The sequence below is a fragment of the Pseudophryne corroboree genome, chromosome 2 (assembly GCF_028390025.1).
Source record: "Pseudophryne corroboree isolate aPseCor3 chromosome 2, aPseCor3.hap2, whole genome shotgun sequence".
Classification (NCBI taxonomy): domain Eukaryota; kingdom Metazoa; phylum Chordata; class Amphibia; order Anura; family Myobatrachidae; genus Pseudophryne; species Pseudophryne corroboree.
In genome coordinates, this window is record NC_086445.1 from 761,350,704 (window position 1) to 761,366,999 (window position 16,296).

The window sequence follows — 16,296 nt, forward strand, 5'->3', positions numbered from 1 at the left end:
ATAACATACAGTACTAGGACAAAGACACAAATATTAGGAAATATTTTCAAGCACGATTTGATTGAAAGAAATGTGTTTCCATGCAAAGTACTATACAGGGGAAAAATGAAAAAAACTTTCATTAAACATTTAAATAGTGAAAGAGTAGAAGTAGAGAATCATTAAGTGAATCATTAGTCTTGTACAGTGCCAACATTTTTTTTCTTACATTGTATTGTTCATTGCACCTGTCTCCTTAGAAAGTGTGTGATGTCTACCAGATGGTGTCTGTTTAATTGGAATATATTACTCAGTGCTAGTATAACATTTAGATCATGTACAGTATACTCTACAATACATGTGTGAATCACCAAAGTAATAAACAAAGCCTGATGAAACGCTTGATCTCTCTACAGACATGTTACAGTATCTTAGAGAAGAAAAAATGAAAGAGTACATCCAAACAATGATTTTGATGGCTGTGTGTGTGTGTGTGTGTGTGTGTATATATATATATATATATATATATAAAAGCATATATATATATATATATATATATAAATAATATACAGTATATACTATTATGGAAACAGTTTATGGGGTTAAATTATGCTATTTCCAAAAAATAACACAATTTTGGGAAACAGAGACAACTGTTGCACCAACTTTAAAGCTTGTTGCCAAGCAGTACTTTGACTAGGAACTAGCAAAGTTTTGATTAATGGCACAAGTAATAGTCTTAGGTCACAGCTATTGCAAAATACAGTTCATGCCTACTGTATGTATTTGTTTGTCATTTGGTTTCCAGGAATTTCAATAAAATAATAACCATATGAAGAAAACTGAACTGTCTCCTCACAGCCCAAATTCCATTTTGTAATGCCATGTGCCTATATTTGCACATATTTTAATTGACTTCTGAATCTACATAATGACATGTAAATGAGGTGCAAGATTTTTGTAGAGTAAAGAGGTAAACCTGAAACAAAAGTGCACTTTATTTTATTAGACACTTACACATGTTAATGTTAGTTCATATTAGAGTATAGTTGGCTGATTAAGCCTGGCTGATTGATCCAGGGTGTAGGACTCTAAGGGAGTAGGCTCAAAGGGAGTAGATATATAATTTTAATATCAAAGCCTGGACTTAGTCTGGTCTTAAACTGGACAAAAACTGAAAGAAAACCTCAAACAACACAAACAACAACAGATGAACTACTTATCAATATCAACTGTACAGTATATGCAAAATTATCACCCTCCAACTTTCACTCTGTGAACACTATGCAACCCATTTGCAGAAAGGAACATATATAAGATCAAGTTTCCATCCATAATCAGGATCACAAAGATCTTCTTTGGGACAATTGTGAGTTCATCTTCTCATCTACAAACACTTAAAAAAATCGAACAGAATTACCATTGCTTCTTAACCCTCTCACAATTCTTTCATTTCTTACAGCCCAAATACATTTCTGCACCCACTTTATCTATGCTTTTGACTAATTTCATACTAAATCTACACCCATTGAGCCTACACTGCTTTTCTCACCTGCATTTCTGCAATTCTTCTGCTCTGATTCCCTTACAGTCTCCACTCCTACTTCCACTTTTCCTCAACCTATTTACCTACTTTACACTATGTCAAGGCTTTCTTATACTCCCCACATCACTCAGTGTCTACCTAATAATGTATCTTTATCTTTCCACCCTAGTCTCCTACACCTCCTCCTCTGTCTCCCCTCCATCCCTCTGTTTCCTTCCCCCTCCTTTCCTGTTACCCCACTTTCATTCACCTCTGTCCCATGGTCCTGCTACCCCACAACTCAGCCCTGCTCCCTCTCTCCCTTCCCTGTTACCTCCCCACACCCCCATCCACATCACACTGACCTCTCTCCCTGCCCACCTCCTGCAGTTTCCCCTCCTAGCTCAGGCACCCGTACCATCACTACTCTCTCATCATCCCTGCCCTTAAAGTTAATCTCATCTCCTCGCTACAGAAACCCTGATTATCTCATTCACATCTCTCCCACAAACTCATACCCGGATTCTATATAAGCAGCCGCGCGTCGCCGCCATTTTCACTCGTGCATTAGAAATGTTAGGGAGAGGACGTGGCTGGCGTCCTCTCCGTTTTTATTCATTGTTGATACAAATATTTGTGCTTGCTTTGTATTATTAATATAGGAAGAGTACAGTGCAGAGTTTTGCTGATCAGTGACCACCAGTTTTATCCGTTCTCTGCCTGAAAAAAATGCTCCTTATCCGTTATCTGTGCCCAGTGTGCTGCATATATCTGTGCTCACACTGCTTAATTGTGGGGACTGGGGAGCAGCAGTATTATATAGGAGGAGTACAGTGCAGAGTTTTGCTGACAGTGACCACCAGTATACGTTGTCTGCCTGAAAAACACTCCATATCTGTGCTCAGTGTGCTGCATATATCTGTGCTCACACTGCTTAATTGTGGGGACTGGGGAGCAGCAGTATTATATAGGAGGAGTACAGTGCAGAGTTTTGCTGACAGTGACCACCAGTATACGTTGTCTGCCTGAAAAACACTCCATATCTGTGCTCAGTGTGCTGCATATATCTGTGCTCACACTGCTTAATTGTGGGGACTGGGGAGCAGCTCTATTATATAGGAAGAGTACAGTGCAGAGTTTTGCTGACAGTGACCACCAGTATATAATATATAGCATTACGGTACAGTAGGCCACTGCTGTACCTACCTCTGGGTCGTCAAGTATACTATCCATCCATACCTGTGGTGCATTTCAGTTTTGCACAGTTTGCTGACCACCAGTATATAACATATAGCAGTACGGTACAGTAGGCCACTGCTATACCTACCTCTGTGTCGTCAAGTATACTATCCATCCATACCTGTGGTGCATTTCAGTTTTGCACAGTTTGCTGACCACCAGTGTATAATATATAGCAGTACGGTACAGTAGGCCACTGCTCTACCTACCTCTGTGTCGTCAAGTATACTATCCATCCATACCTGTGGTGCATTTCAGTTGTGCGCAGTATATATAGTAGTAGGCCATTGATATTGATACTGGCATATAATTCCACACATTAAAAAATGGAGAACAAAAATGTGGAGGTTAAAATAGGGAAAGATCAAGATCCACTTCCACCTCGTGCTGAAGCTGCTGCCACTAGTCATGGCCGAGATGATGAAATGCCATCAACGTCGTCTGCCAAGGCCGATGCCCAATGTCATAGTAGAGAGCATGTAAAATCCAAAGAACAGAAGCTCAGTAAAATGACCGAAAAATCGAAATTGAAAGCGTCTGAGGAGAAGCGTAAACTTGCCATTATGCCATTTACGACACGGAGTGGCAAGGAACGGCTGAGGCCCTGGCCTATGTTCATGGCTAGTGGTTCAGTTTCACATGAGGATGGAAGCACTCATCCTCTCGCTAGAAAAATGAAAAGATTTAAGCTGGCAAAAGCACAGCAAAGAACTGTGCGTTCTTCTAAATCACAAATCCCCAAGGAGAGTCCAATTGTGTCGGTTGCGATGCCTGACCTTCCCAACACTGGACGGGAAGAGCTTGCACCTTCCACCATTTGCACGCCCCCTGCAAGTGCTGGAAGGAGCACCTGCAGTCCAGTTCCTGATAGTCAAATTGAAGATGTCACTGTTGAAGTACACCAGGATGAGGATATGGGTGTTGCTGGTGCTGGGGAGGAAATTGACAAGGAGGATTCTGATGGTGAGGTGGTTTGTTTAAGTCAGGCACCTGGCGAGACACCTGTTGTCCGTGGGACGAATATGGCCATTGACATGCCTGGTCAAAATACAAAAAAAATCAGCTCTTCGGTGTGGAATTATTTCAACACAAATGCGGACAACAGGTGTCAAGCCGTGTGTTGCCTTTGTCAAGCTGTAATAAGTAGGGGTAAGGACGTTAACCACCTCGGAACATCCTCCCTTATACGTCACCTGGACCGCATTCATCAGAAGTCAGTGACAAGTTCAAAAACTTTGGGTGACAGCGGAAGCAGTCCACTGACAACTAAATCCCTTCCTCTTGTAACCAAGCTCCTGCAAACCACACCAGCAACTCCCTCAGTGTCAATTTCCTCCTTACACAGGAAAGCCAATAGTCCTGCAGGCCATGTCACTGGCAAGTCTGACGAGTCCTCTCCTGCCTGGGATTCCTCCGATGCATCCTTGAGTGTAACGCCTACTGCTGCTGGCGCTGCTGTTGTTGCTGCTGGGAGTCGATCGTCATCCCAGAGGGGAAGTCGGAAGACCACTTGTACTACTTCCAGTAAGCAATTGACTATCCAACAGTCCTTTGCGAGGAAGATTAAATATCACAGCAGTCATCCTGCTGCAAAGCGGATAACTGAGGCCTTGGCAGCCTGGGCGGTAAGAAACGTGGTTCCGGTATCCACCGTTAATTCAGAGGCAACTAGAGACTTGATTGAGGTACTGTGTCCCCGGTACCAAATACCATCTAGGTTCCATTTCTCTAGGCAGGCGATACCAAAAATGTACACAGACCTCAGAAAAACAGTCACCAGTGTCCTAAAAAATGCAGTTGTACCCAACGTCCACTTAACCACGGACATGTGGACAAATGGAGCAGGGCAGACTAAGGACTATATGACTGTGACAGCCCACTGGGTAAATGTATTGCCTCCCACAGCAAGAACAGCAGCGGCGGCACCAGTAGCAGCATCCCGCAAACGCCAACTCGTTCCTAGGCAGGCTACGCTTTGTATCACCGCTTTCCATAAGAGGCACACAGCTGACAACCACTTACAGAAACTGAGGAACATCATAGCAGAATGGCTTACCCCAATTGGACTCTCCTGGGGATTTGTGACATCGGACAACGCCACCAATATTGTGCGTGCATTACATGTGGGCAAATTCCAGCACGTCCCATGTTTTGCACATACATTGAATTTGGTGGTGCAGAATTATTTAAAAAACGACAGGGGCGTGCAAGAGATGCTGTCGGTGGCCCGAAGAATTGTGGGCCACTTTCGGCAATCAGCCACCACGTGCCGAAGACTGGAGCACCACCAAACATCCCTGAACCTGCCCTGCCATCATCTGAAGCAAGAGGTGGTAACGAGGTGGAATTCAACCCTCTATATGCTTCAGAGGATGGAGGAGCAGCAAAAGGCCATTCAAGCCTATACATCTGCCCACGATATAGGCAAAGGAGGGGGAATGCACCTGAATCAAGCGCAGTGGAGAATGATTTCAACATTGTGCAAGGTTCTGCAACCCTTTGAACTTGCCACACGTGAAGTCAGTTCAGACACTGCCAGCCTGAGTCAGGTCATTCCCCTCATCAGGCTTTTGCAGAAGAAGCTGGAGACCTTGAAGGAGGAGCTAAAACAGAGCGATTCCGCTAGGCATGTGGGACTTGTGGATGGAGCCCTTCATTCGCTTAACCAGGATTCACGGGTGGTCAATCTGTTGAAATCAGAGCACTACATTTTGGCCACCGTGCTCGATCCTAGATTTAAAACCTACGTTGTATCTCTCTTTCCGGCAGACACAAGTCTGCAGAGGTTCAAAGACCTGCTGGTGAGAAAATTGTCAAGTCAAGCGGAACGTGACCCGTCAACATCTCCTTCTTCACATTTTCCCGCAACTGGGGGTGCGAGGAAAAGGCTAAGAATTCCGAGCCCACCCGCTGGCGGTGATGCAGGGCAGTCTGGAGCGAGTGCTGACATCTGGTCCGGACTGAAGGACCTGCCAACGATTACTGACATGTCGTCTACTGTCACTGCATATGATTCTCTCACCATTGAAAGAATCGTGGAGGATTATATGAGTGACCGCATCCAAGTAGGCACGTCAGACAGTCCGTATGTATACTGGCAGGAAAAAGAGGCAATTTGGAGGCCCTTGCACAAACTGGCTTTATTCTACCTAAATTGCCCTCCCTCCAGTGTGTACTCCGAAAGAGTGTTTAGTGCAGCCGCTCACCTTGTCAGCAATCGGCGTACGAGGTAACTTCCAGAAAATGTGGAGAAGATGATGTTCATCAAAATAAATTATAATCAATTTCTCCGTGGAGACATTCACCAGCAGCAATTGCCTCCTGAAAGTACACAGGGACCTGAGATGGTGGATTGCAGTGGGGACGAATTAATAATCTGTGAGTAGGGGGATGTACACAGTGAAAGGGGTGAGGAATCGGAGGATAATGATGAGGTGGACATCTTGCCTCTGTAGAGCCAGTTTGTGCAAGGTGAGATTGATTGCTTCTTTTTTTGGTGGGGGCCCAAACCAACCAGTCATTTCAGTCACAGTCGTGTGGCAGATCCTGTCGCTGAAATGATGGGTTCGTTAAAGTGTGCATGTCCTTTTTATACAACATTAGGGTGGGTGGGAGGGCCCAAGGACAATTCCATCTTGCACCTCTTTTTCTTTCATTTTTCTTTGCGTCATGTGCTGTTTGGGGACAATTTTTTTGAAGTGCCATCCTGCCTGACACTGCAGTGCCACTCCTAGATGGGCCAGGTGTTTGTGTCGGCCACTTGTGTCGCTTAACTTAGTCACACAGCAACCTTGGTGCAACTCTTTTTTTCTTTGCATCATGTGCTGTTTGAGGACAATTTTTTTGAAGTGCCATCCTGCCTGACACTGCAGTGCCACTCCTAGATGGGCCAGGTGTTTGTGTCGGCCACTTGTGTCGCTTAGCTTAGTCACACAGCGACCTTGGTGTGCCTCTTTTTTTCTTTGCATCATGTGTTGTTTGGGGACAATTTTTTTGAAGTGCCATCCTGCCTGACACTGCAGTGCCACTCCTAGATGGGCCAGGTGTTTGTGTCGGCCACTTGGGTCGCTTAACTAAGCCATCCAGCGACCTCGGTGCAAATTTTAAGACTAAAAATAATATTGTGAGGTGTGAGGTGTTCAGAATAGACTGAAAATGAGTGTAAATTATGGTTATTGAGGTTAATAATACTATGGGATCAAAATGACCCCTAAATTCTATGATTTAAGCTGTTTTTGAGGGTTTTTTGTAAAAAAAAACACCCGAATCCAAAACACACCCGAATCCGACAAAAAATTTTCAGGGAGGTTTTGCCAAATCGCGTCCGAATCCAAAACACGGCCGCGGAACCGAATCCAAAACCAAAACACAAAACCTGAAAAATGTCCGGTGCACATCACTACATGCAATGCATCCCTTACTTCTGCTCTTGACTCTGTTGCTCCACCAATCACTATTCACCCTCGCAAATTAACACCTCAACCCTGGCACACCAAATGCATCAGATATCTGCAAAAATGCTCACATACTGCTGAGCGACACTGGAGGAAATCACGCTCTAAGGCAGACTTCCTCAATTTCAAACGTATGCTCTCATCCTTCAGTGCTGCCCTTTCTCTTGCTAAACAGTCATACTTCAAGAACCTCATCTCCTCCCAGTCTTCCAACCCCCAGGCGCCTCTTTGCCACTCTCAACTCATTCCTCTGCCCACCTCCACCTTGTCTCCCTTCCTTACTCTCTGCTCTTGACTTTGCCACTTACTTCAAATCCAAAATTGACTCCATACGTCAGGGCATCACATCACACCAGACCATCAGTAACCAGCCTTCTCCCAAACCCCTTACCAACCCTCCCCATCCCTCACACCTAGTTTGACATCTTTCTCCCATGCATCTGGAGAGGAAGTCATGGCCCTCATTCATTCCTGTCCCCTCACCACCTCCCCACTTGACCCTATCCCTTCCCGCCTCCTCCGCTACCTCTCTCCTTCTGTTTGTTCCCATCTTTCCCACCTTCTCAATTTCTCCCTCTCATTAGGCACTGTCCCCTCTGCCTTAAAGCATGCACTTATCTCTCCTATTCTTAAAAAACCTACCCTTGATCCAAACACTCTCTCCAACTACCGACCCATCTCTCTCCTCCCTTTTGCCTCCAAACTCCTTGAGCGTATTATCTACAACCGCCTTACTTCCTATCTTTCCTCACACTCACTGCTTGACCCATTCCAGTCTGGCTTCCGTCCTCTCCACTCCACTGAAACTGCCCTTACAAAAGTATGCTATGACCTCCATGCTGCTAAATCTAAGGGACACTAGTCTCTACTTATTCTACTTGATCTCTCTGCTGCTTTTGACACTGTGGACCATCCTCTCCTACTGCAAATCCTTCACTCCATTGGTCTGCGTGACACTGCCCTCTCTTGGCTGTCCTCCTACCTTTCTGACCGTTCATTCTCTGTCTCCTCTCATGACTCCACCTCCCCCTCACTTCCACTAACTGTAGGGATACCCCAAGGTTCTGTCCTTGGTCCTTTTCTCTTCTCTCTCTATACGTCCTCACTAGGTAAGCTCATTAGTTCTTTTGGTTTCCAATATCATGTCTATGCTGATGACACCCAAATCTATCTTTCCTCTCCAGACCTCTCCCCTGCTCTCCTCACTCGTATCTCCAACTGTCTCTCTGCTACCTCTTCCTGGATGTCCCAGAGCTTTCTTAAACTTAACATGTCTAAGACCGAGCTGATCATCTTCCCTCCCTCCAGCATAACCTCACCTCCTACAATCTCATTATCTATTGATGGCACTACTATCTCCTCTAGCCCCGAAGTGCACTGTCTTGGAGTAATCCTTGACTCCTCCCTCTCCTTCAAACCACGCATTCAGCACCTCTCACAAACCTTCCGTTTTCATTTAAAAAATATTTCCAGGATCAGACCCTTTCTGACCCAGGATGCTACTAAGACTCTTATCCACTCACTGGTCATCTCCAGACTGGATTACTGTAATCTCCTCCTGACTGGCATTCCTGACAAATACCTGTCTCCAATCCAATCTATCCTCAATGCTGCTGCCCGGCTCAGCTTCCTCACCAAACGCACTATGTCCACCTCTCCTCTCTTACTAGACCTTCACTGGCTCCTCTTCCCTTTCAGAATCCATTTCAAGCTTCTCACTCTCGCTTACAAAGCCCTCACCCACTCCTCTCCCATCTACATCTCTGACCTTATCTCCCTTTACACTCCCACCCGTCCTCTTCGCTCTCTTTAATGCACGCCGACTCTCCTGCCTACGGATTACTTCCTCCCACTCCTACCTCCAAGATATTTCACGTGCTGCACCACTTCTCTGGAATTCCCTACCTCTCCCTCTCAGACTCTCCACCTCTCCACAAAACTTCAAACGGGCTCTCCAGACCCACTTCTACTCCAAACCCAGCCAAATCTCATCCTAATCCTCTGTTCTACGCTCTCTATGTACCCCATCTGTGTCACCCCTGTCTGTCTACCCCTCCTCTTTAGAATGTAAGCTCTCACGAGCAGGGCCCTCTTCCCTCATGTGCTTATCCTTTCTTACTTTAATAATCTTCAACTACACCAAATCCAGCAGTCTTCTGCCACCTGATACATATTCCAGTGTCATCTACTGATGTAACTATGTTTATTTACCCTGTACTTGTCCTATACTGTCATCAACTGTAAGTTGCTGTTTTCCTGTTTGATTATTTGTTTATGTACTCTGTAATTGGGCGCTGCGGAACCCTTGTGGCGCCATATAAATAAAGGAAAATAAATAATAATAATAGACATATTCACTCTTTCTGCAATATGTTTTTCCAGTCAACCCCACAAAATTAAGTGCAGAGTAATTTTCAGAATATGTTCTGGAAAGCACAATGTTCTGTAGGTTCAGTATTATATGTATAGGACAGATTAACAGGTACATTACATTTAATAGCAATATATTGCCAGGGCTCATTTTTGGCAGTTAGTTTCGGGCAAGAGGTCATATAACTTAATTTGTAGTAATAAGTTAACCTACACGCTGTTACTTAAAACATACAGCTGAGACAAAAGGAAGTGAGCATAAAAAGATGAGATGAAAATATGAAAATGCCAAATGACCACTTAAGAACCTCTACTCACTGAATCACTATACTTGAAAATGTTTGTTACTGTATCTCTTTTATACACTATCTATTTTAATCAGTGACAGCTCCAAATTTCAAGTAGGGGAGGCTCACTAACTGCCACCAACAATCATCCCGAACTGTTTCAATAGCAGTTGGTTTGGCTCCCCTATTTGAGTTTTGGTCTGTGCTGCAGCCCCACCTCTGGAGCCGCCATTGCTGGTTTTCCACAAGGTTATAAACTGTTCCCCATGATTTTTGCCATATACATGCTATCACAGGGGGGAAATAATCAGGTGCCATGGCCTGGTCTACCACTGCTATGCAGCTGATACACAACTGTACCTGTCATTTGCTCAGTGTACTTAGAACCCAATAACAACTATAAATGGCTGTCAAGGATGAGGCCAGGAGTGGATGAATTCTAATTGACTGTGACTGAATCCTGATAAAACAGAGGTCTTTATGATAGGACCTTAACATCAAAGGACAAGACTGCAGAATAGCCAGCAAACTGGATTTACACTTCAAGAGTTCAGCTTCTTCTCCGCTCAGCACTAGTTAGTATGTAGCAAGCTTAGTAGGTAAATATGTGGGACCCTGCTAGAGCCACTAGAGGAGACAGCCGCATGCTTCTCCTGTCCAAACATATACATATTGAGCAGTTAAGTCTTTGAGCAGTCAGCATTTGTTAATATGCAGCAGGCTGAGGGGGAGGTGTACTAAGCCTTCAAAAGTGATAAACTGTATGGTAATAAAGTACCAGCCAATCCGCTCCTGACTGCCATGTTACAGGCTGGGTTTGAAAAATGGCAGTTAGTAGCTGGTTGGTTGGTACTTTATCACTGTACAATTTATCGCTTTTCAAGGCTTAGAACACCTGTCCATGAGTGACAGTAGAGCTCTCTATCTACGGAGCATTCATGGCAGCTCTGAACATTGCCGCAGGCGGCTCACCATTGAGACAAAGACAAAGCTTTCTCCATCTACAAAAAAAATCCCCTTGATCTGTTCCTGGGTATTTAGAATCATCCCCACCCCCCGTGTGTGCCACTTGAGTTTGTGTAACCAATTACTTGTTGTTTATTCTTATGTAGGTTGTCTATCCTTTTGTTCATTAGACCACAGTGTGAAAGCAATGAGATTACAGTGCCTCCTTACATGTACTGTACATTGAGCAGTTGGGAAATGATGAAAACTGTAATTACTGTAGAATTACATAGGATAGATTCATGGGCATAGCTACAGTACCATAAGTTGTGCAGCAGCTATGGGACCATAAGGAGTGCCATAAGGAGTGCAGCAGCTATTGGTCCCAGAGCTGGGAGCAGCCCAGGGGTGCTTACAAACATTTGCCTTGTGGCCAACAATATACAGTATCTAGTTATGACCCTGGACCTGCTCCATTGTAGTGTGGTATAAAGTGAACTGGAGGGCACTACATTGTTACATAATTTGAACTGGGTCACTGGAATGTGGCATAATATAAACTGGGTCACTATGATGTGGCACAATGTGAAGTGGAGGCATGATAGTGTGGAATAATATGAACTGCGGATACTGTATATCATCATGTGAATTGGGGTACTGTGTTGCATAATGCGTACTGGCAGCCCTATACTGTGACATAATGTAACTAGGGCACTACGAAACTTCATAAAATAAACTAGGGCACTACTGTGGGGCAATGCAATTGAACTGCTGAGGAGAAGAAACGCTATAGAGCCCACAAAGTTCTGGATACACCCCTGAATAGATTCCTATATGTGCAGTAGATGAAACAGTTTTGTGATGTATTTTGAAATTTAAAAAAATATATATTTTATTGGCTATATTTCATTGTGACATTTAAAATACTGTTTTTATTTTGTTTTTATAGAATGGATGATGATGATAAAGAGGCAGCATTTGTATCTGCTCTTCAGAAACCTCCTCATTGACAGAGACAGACAGGTAAGTGCTGTAGATATTGACCGACAAAATCAATTGAAAACGGAGGAACACCATGTAAATGTAGGCAGTTCACTATATAGGCAAATTGTTTATCCAAATGGAGAACTCCAATGGTGTCATAACATTTTTGAAATGTACCTCAACAAATTCCAGATGTACGAACGAAAACTGTTTTAAGGAATACATTTACTTTTAGCTATAGAACTAGCTGAAGTACCCGGCGTCACCTAGGTTTACATTTTCCAGTTATTAAGTTACCAATGATTTGGATGTACTGTACTGTCTACATATTAAAAATAAAAAGTAGCTTAATAAGTCTTCCAACACTAAAATAAAAAGTAGCTTAGTAAGTCTTCCAACAATTCAAGAGGTGGCTGCCTAGTGTCATTTTTTTTTTTTTTTGGGGGGGGGGGGGGCTTTTCTTTCTGTTCAGTTTTATAATCGCTTTTCCATTGCAAGACGGGTTTAAAGTTTCCTTCTGTTAACAATGTTGCTATTCCAAGGCTTTCAGGTACACAACAATTTTTGTCTTCCCACCTCAGTTTCTGTCAGTTATTTTAGTTAATTGATTTATGGTTATTTCAGTCAGTTATTTCAGGTCATTAAATTATGGTCATTTCTGTCAGTTATTACAGTTCATTAAAGTTTACATCCAAATACATTCAGTGGAAGGGCAAGAATAGGCTCCCAGTATTAAAGTTCTTCCCAGCATACACCAACGGGCGGTTCAATCAGGAACCCCAACCCCCTAGTATGTCTTCTGGAATCCAATATTACCACTCTGTGAAGTTTTCCGCTAAATACATTTAGTAGAAGGCCCAGAACAGGCTACATGGTTTAAAGTTCTGCCCAGCATACACCAACGGGAGTTCCAGCTGGGACCCCAACCCCCTAGTATGCCTTATGGGATCCAATGTTAGCAGTCTTTGAAGTTTTCTTCCAGATCTATCCAGTGGCAGGCCCAGAACAGGTTCCCTGGGTCAAAGTTCTGGACAGTGTACATCAACAAGAGGACTAACTGGGAACCCAACCCCCTAGTATGTCTTCTGGCATCCAATGTTACCAGTCTGTGAAGATTTCTTCCAAATCTATCCAGTGGCAGGCCCAGAACAGGCTCCCTGAGTCAAAGTTCTGCCCGGCGCTTTCCTTCATGATGTCCATCCGGGACAATGAATATTTAAGAATTGCAAGAACTAATTAAGTCTCCCATATAAGACATGCTTGGGACCAGAAGTATTTTGAAAATCAGATTTTTCCATATTTTAGAATATTTGCATACTATAATGAAATTTCTTGGTGATGGGACCCAAGTTTAAACACAGAGGCCCTCATTCAGAGTTGTTCGCTCGCTAGCTGCTTTTAGCAGCAGTGCAAATGCTAAGCCACCGCCCTCTGGGAGTGTATCTTAGCTTAGCAGAAGGGCCAACGAAAGGATCGCAGCACTGCTACAAAAAAAGATTGTGCAGTTTCAGAGTAGCTCGAGACTTACTCCTAGCTAGCGATAACTTCAATCTGTTTAGTTCCTGTTTTGACATCACAAACACGCCCTGCGTTTGGCCAGCCACGCCTACGTTTCCCCAGCCACTCCTGCATTTTTATCTGGCACGCCTGTGTTTTTACACACAATCCCCGAAAACGGTCAGGTACCACCCAGAAACACTCACTTCCTGTCAATCACTCAGCGGCCAGCAGTGCAACTGAAAAGCGTCACTAGAGCTTGTATAAACCTGCATCGGCTTTTGTGAAAGTACGTCATGCGTGCGCAGTGCGTACCATATGCATGCGCAGAAGTGCCGATTTTTAGCCTGATCGCTGTGCTGCGAACAACGGCAGCTAGCGATCAACTCGGAATGAGGGCCAGAATGCATTAATCTGGCACATAGCCGAAGGTAATTTTATCTACTATATAAAAGTGAAAAATTTTCTCCGTCTTGCTATACAAATCCACAGTTTACAAGCGAAGATCGTGAAATTTGACATACAAGCATGTTAAAACACCACGAAGGCAACTAAAAAAAAATTAGAAATTCCTAGCACCCCTAGGGAGGGAGACAACAGCGCAGAGTGTATCAGGAGACAGCATAACTCCGGAATTGCTGTAGCCATGTGCTCACAAATTGGTACACATATGCCTCACTGTCTGGGAACAAACACTGTGGCGGGAAAACACCCCTAGCACCCCTAGGGGTGAGGCAGCAGAACTGAATATTTCAGCAGACAGCATAACTCTGGAATGCCTGAAGCAATTTACAACAAACTTGGTACACATATGACTTTCACTCTGGAAACAAACACAGTGGGGGTCAGACACTCATAGCGCCACTAAGGGGGAAACAGCAGCACAGAGTATGTCAGCAGAAAGCATAACTTTGGAAGGCCTGGAACACTTTACACCAAACTTGGGACACATCTGACTTACAATTTGGGAACAAACTCTGTGGGGGTTAGACACCCCTAGCAGTGGGCCTGCAGCACAGAGTATTTCAGGATACAGCATAACTCACAAATGCCTAGACAAATTTTAAACAAACTTGCTACACATATGATTTACAATCTGGGAACAAACACTGTGCGGGTAACACACCACTAGCACCCGTAGGGGTGGACCAGCAGCACAGACTATTTCAGGACATGCATAATATGTCAGTGATGATTTACAAAATGTTCTATTGTTTTGAAGTTAAAAAAATAAAATGCCACCAAAGAAAACAGCTACAAATGGTGTAAATAAAAACAATTCCACAAGGAATAAAATGTTAGCGGCAACCTGTGTGTTTAATCTTTACATTGGTTTTTGTAAACAAACATTCTTAAAATCCCGGGCAACACTGGGTACTCCAGCTAGTACAATATATCTAATATTTTTTGAGCCTAAAACAAAGATTGCATACATACACAAAATTCATTTATGTTTTATATACACCTTTTACAAATAGCCTGAAGGTAATTTTATACAATATTTTTAATAGTTTTGTACATGAAACAAACTTTGTGTAGAAATCAAAGGTGTTATTAAGTCACACTTAAAAATATTGGATTTTTTAATATTTCAATTTCAATACGGGAGACTAAACCTGTATATAAGTTCTGGGAAAAACAATAAAAATTCTCTTAGTTTTAAAAAAAATATATAATTTATTTGGTTCTAATTTAATAGTAAGGGGGAAATTCAATTAACAGTGGGAAATGTAAAAAAAAGAGCGGCGCAGTTTTTCCCCACAGCCGCAAGATTACTGTATGATTTTCAATTGCAGGACTGAAAGGACTGCATCTTTTTTCAAACACCCCCAGCGTAAGTCTGATTTTTCCTAAAATCATTAATTTCAGGAAAAAATACTGGAATTGCTCTGGCACCCCGGCGGCACACCTATCCCCCTGATGACTAAATGAACAATTGAAAGTCTCCAATTAGCTTAATTAGTCAGTAATTACTCACCATCTTCTCCTCCAACGTTGGGATCCGGACTCCTGCACCAGCGTTGAGTATGTGAGTGTATAGTAAGCATATCTGAATTAGATGTGCGGAGGACACTTTTCAGGTTTTGCGTTTTGGATCTGGATCCCCGCTCGTGTTTTGGATCTGGATTGATTTTGTCAAAACCACCCTTTCGGGTTTTGGTTTTGGCTCTGGATGATTTTTGAAAAAAACATAAAAACAGCTAAAATCACAGAATTTGGGGGTAATTTTGATCCTATGGTATTAATAACCTCAGTAACATTCATTTCCACTCATTTCCAGTCTATTCTGAACACCTCACACCTCACAATGGGGGTCATTCCGAGTTGTTCGCTCGCAAGCTGCTTTTAGCAGCTTTGCACACGCTAAGCCGCCGCCTACTTGGAGTGAATCTTAGCTTATCAAAATTGCGAACGAAAGATTAGCAGAATTGTGAATAGACACTTCTTAGCAGTTTCTGAGTAGCTCCAGACTTACTCGGCATCTGCGATCAGTTCAGTGCTTGTCGTTCCTGGTTTGACGTCACAAACACACCCAGCATTCGTCCAGACACTCCTCCGTTTCTCCAGCCACTCCCGCGTTTTTCCCAGAAACTGTAGCGTTTTTCCGCACTCACCCATAAAACGGCCAGTTTCCGCCCAGAAACACCCACTTCCTGTCAATCACATTACGATCACCAGAACGAAGAAAAAACCTCGTAATGCCGTGAGTAAAATTCCTAACTGCATAGCAAATTTACTTGGCGCAGTCGCACTGCGGACATTGCGCATGCGCATTAGCGACTATTCGCTCCGTTGCGACAAAAAAATAACGAGCGACCAACTCGGAATGACCCCCAATATTGTTTTTAGGCAAAAAGGTTTCACCGAGGTAGCTGGATGACTAAGATAAGCGACACAAGTGGGTGGCACAAACATGTGGCCCATCTAGAAGTGGCACTGCAGTGTCAGACAGGATGGAAGATTTAAAAACTAGGCCCCAAAGAGCACATGATGCAAAGAAAAAAAAGAGGTGCAA

General features: G+C 43.5%; 1 protein-coding gene across 1 annotated transcript in view; it reads left to right on the forward strand.

The window, feature by feature from the left end:
- KCNA10 (potassium voltage-gated channel subfamily A member 10) overlaps positions 1 to 16,296 on the forward strand; it is a 58,229-nt gene that overhangs the window by 22,546 nt on the left and 19,387 nt on the right. Inside the window, exon 2 of the mRNA XM_063957304.1 lies at positions 11,749 to 11,822. The gene's annotated coding sequence lies outside the window, so the exon portion shown is untranslated. The remainder of the gene's footprint in view (positions 1 to 11,748; positions 11,823 to 16,296) is intronic.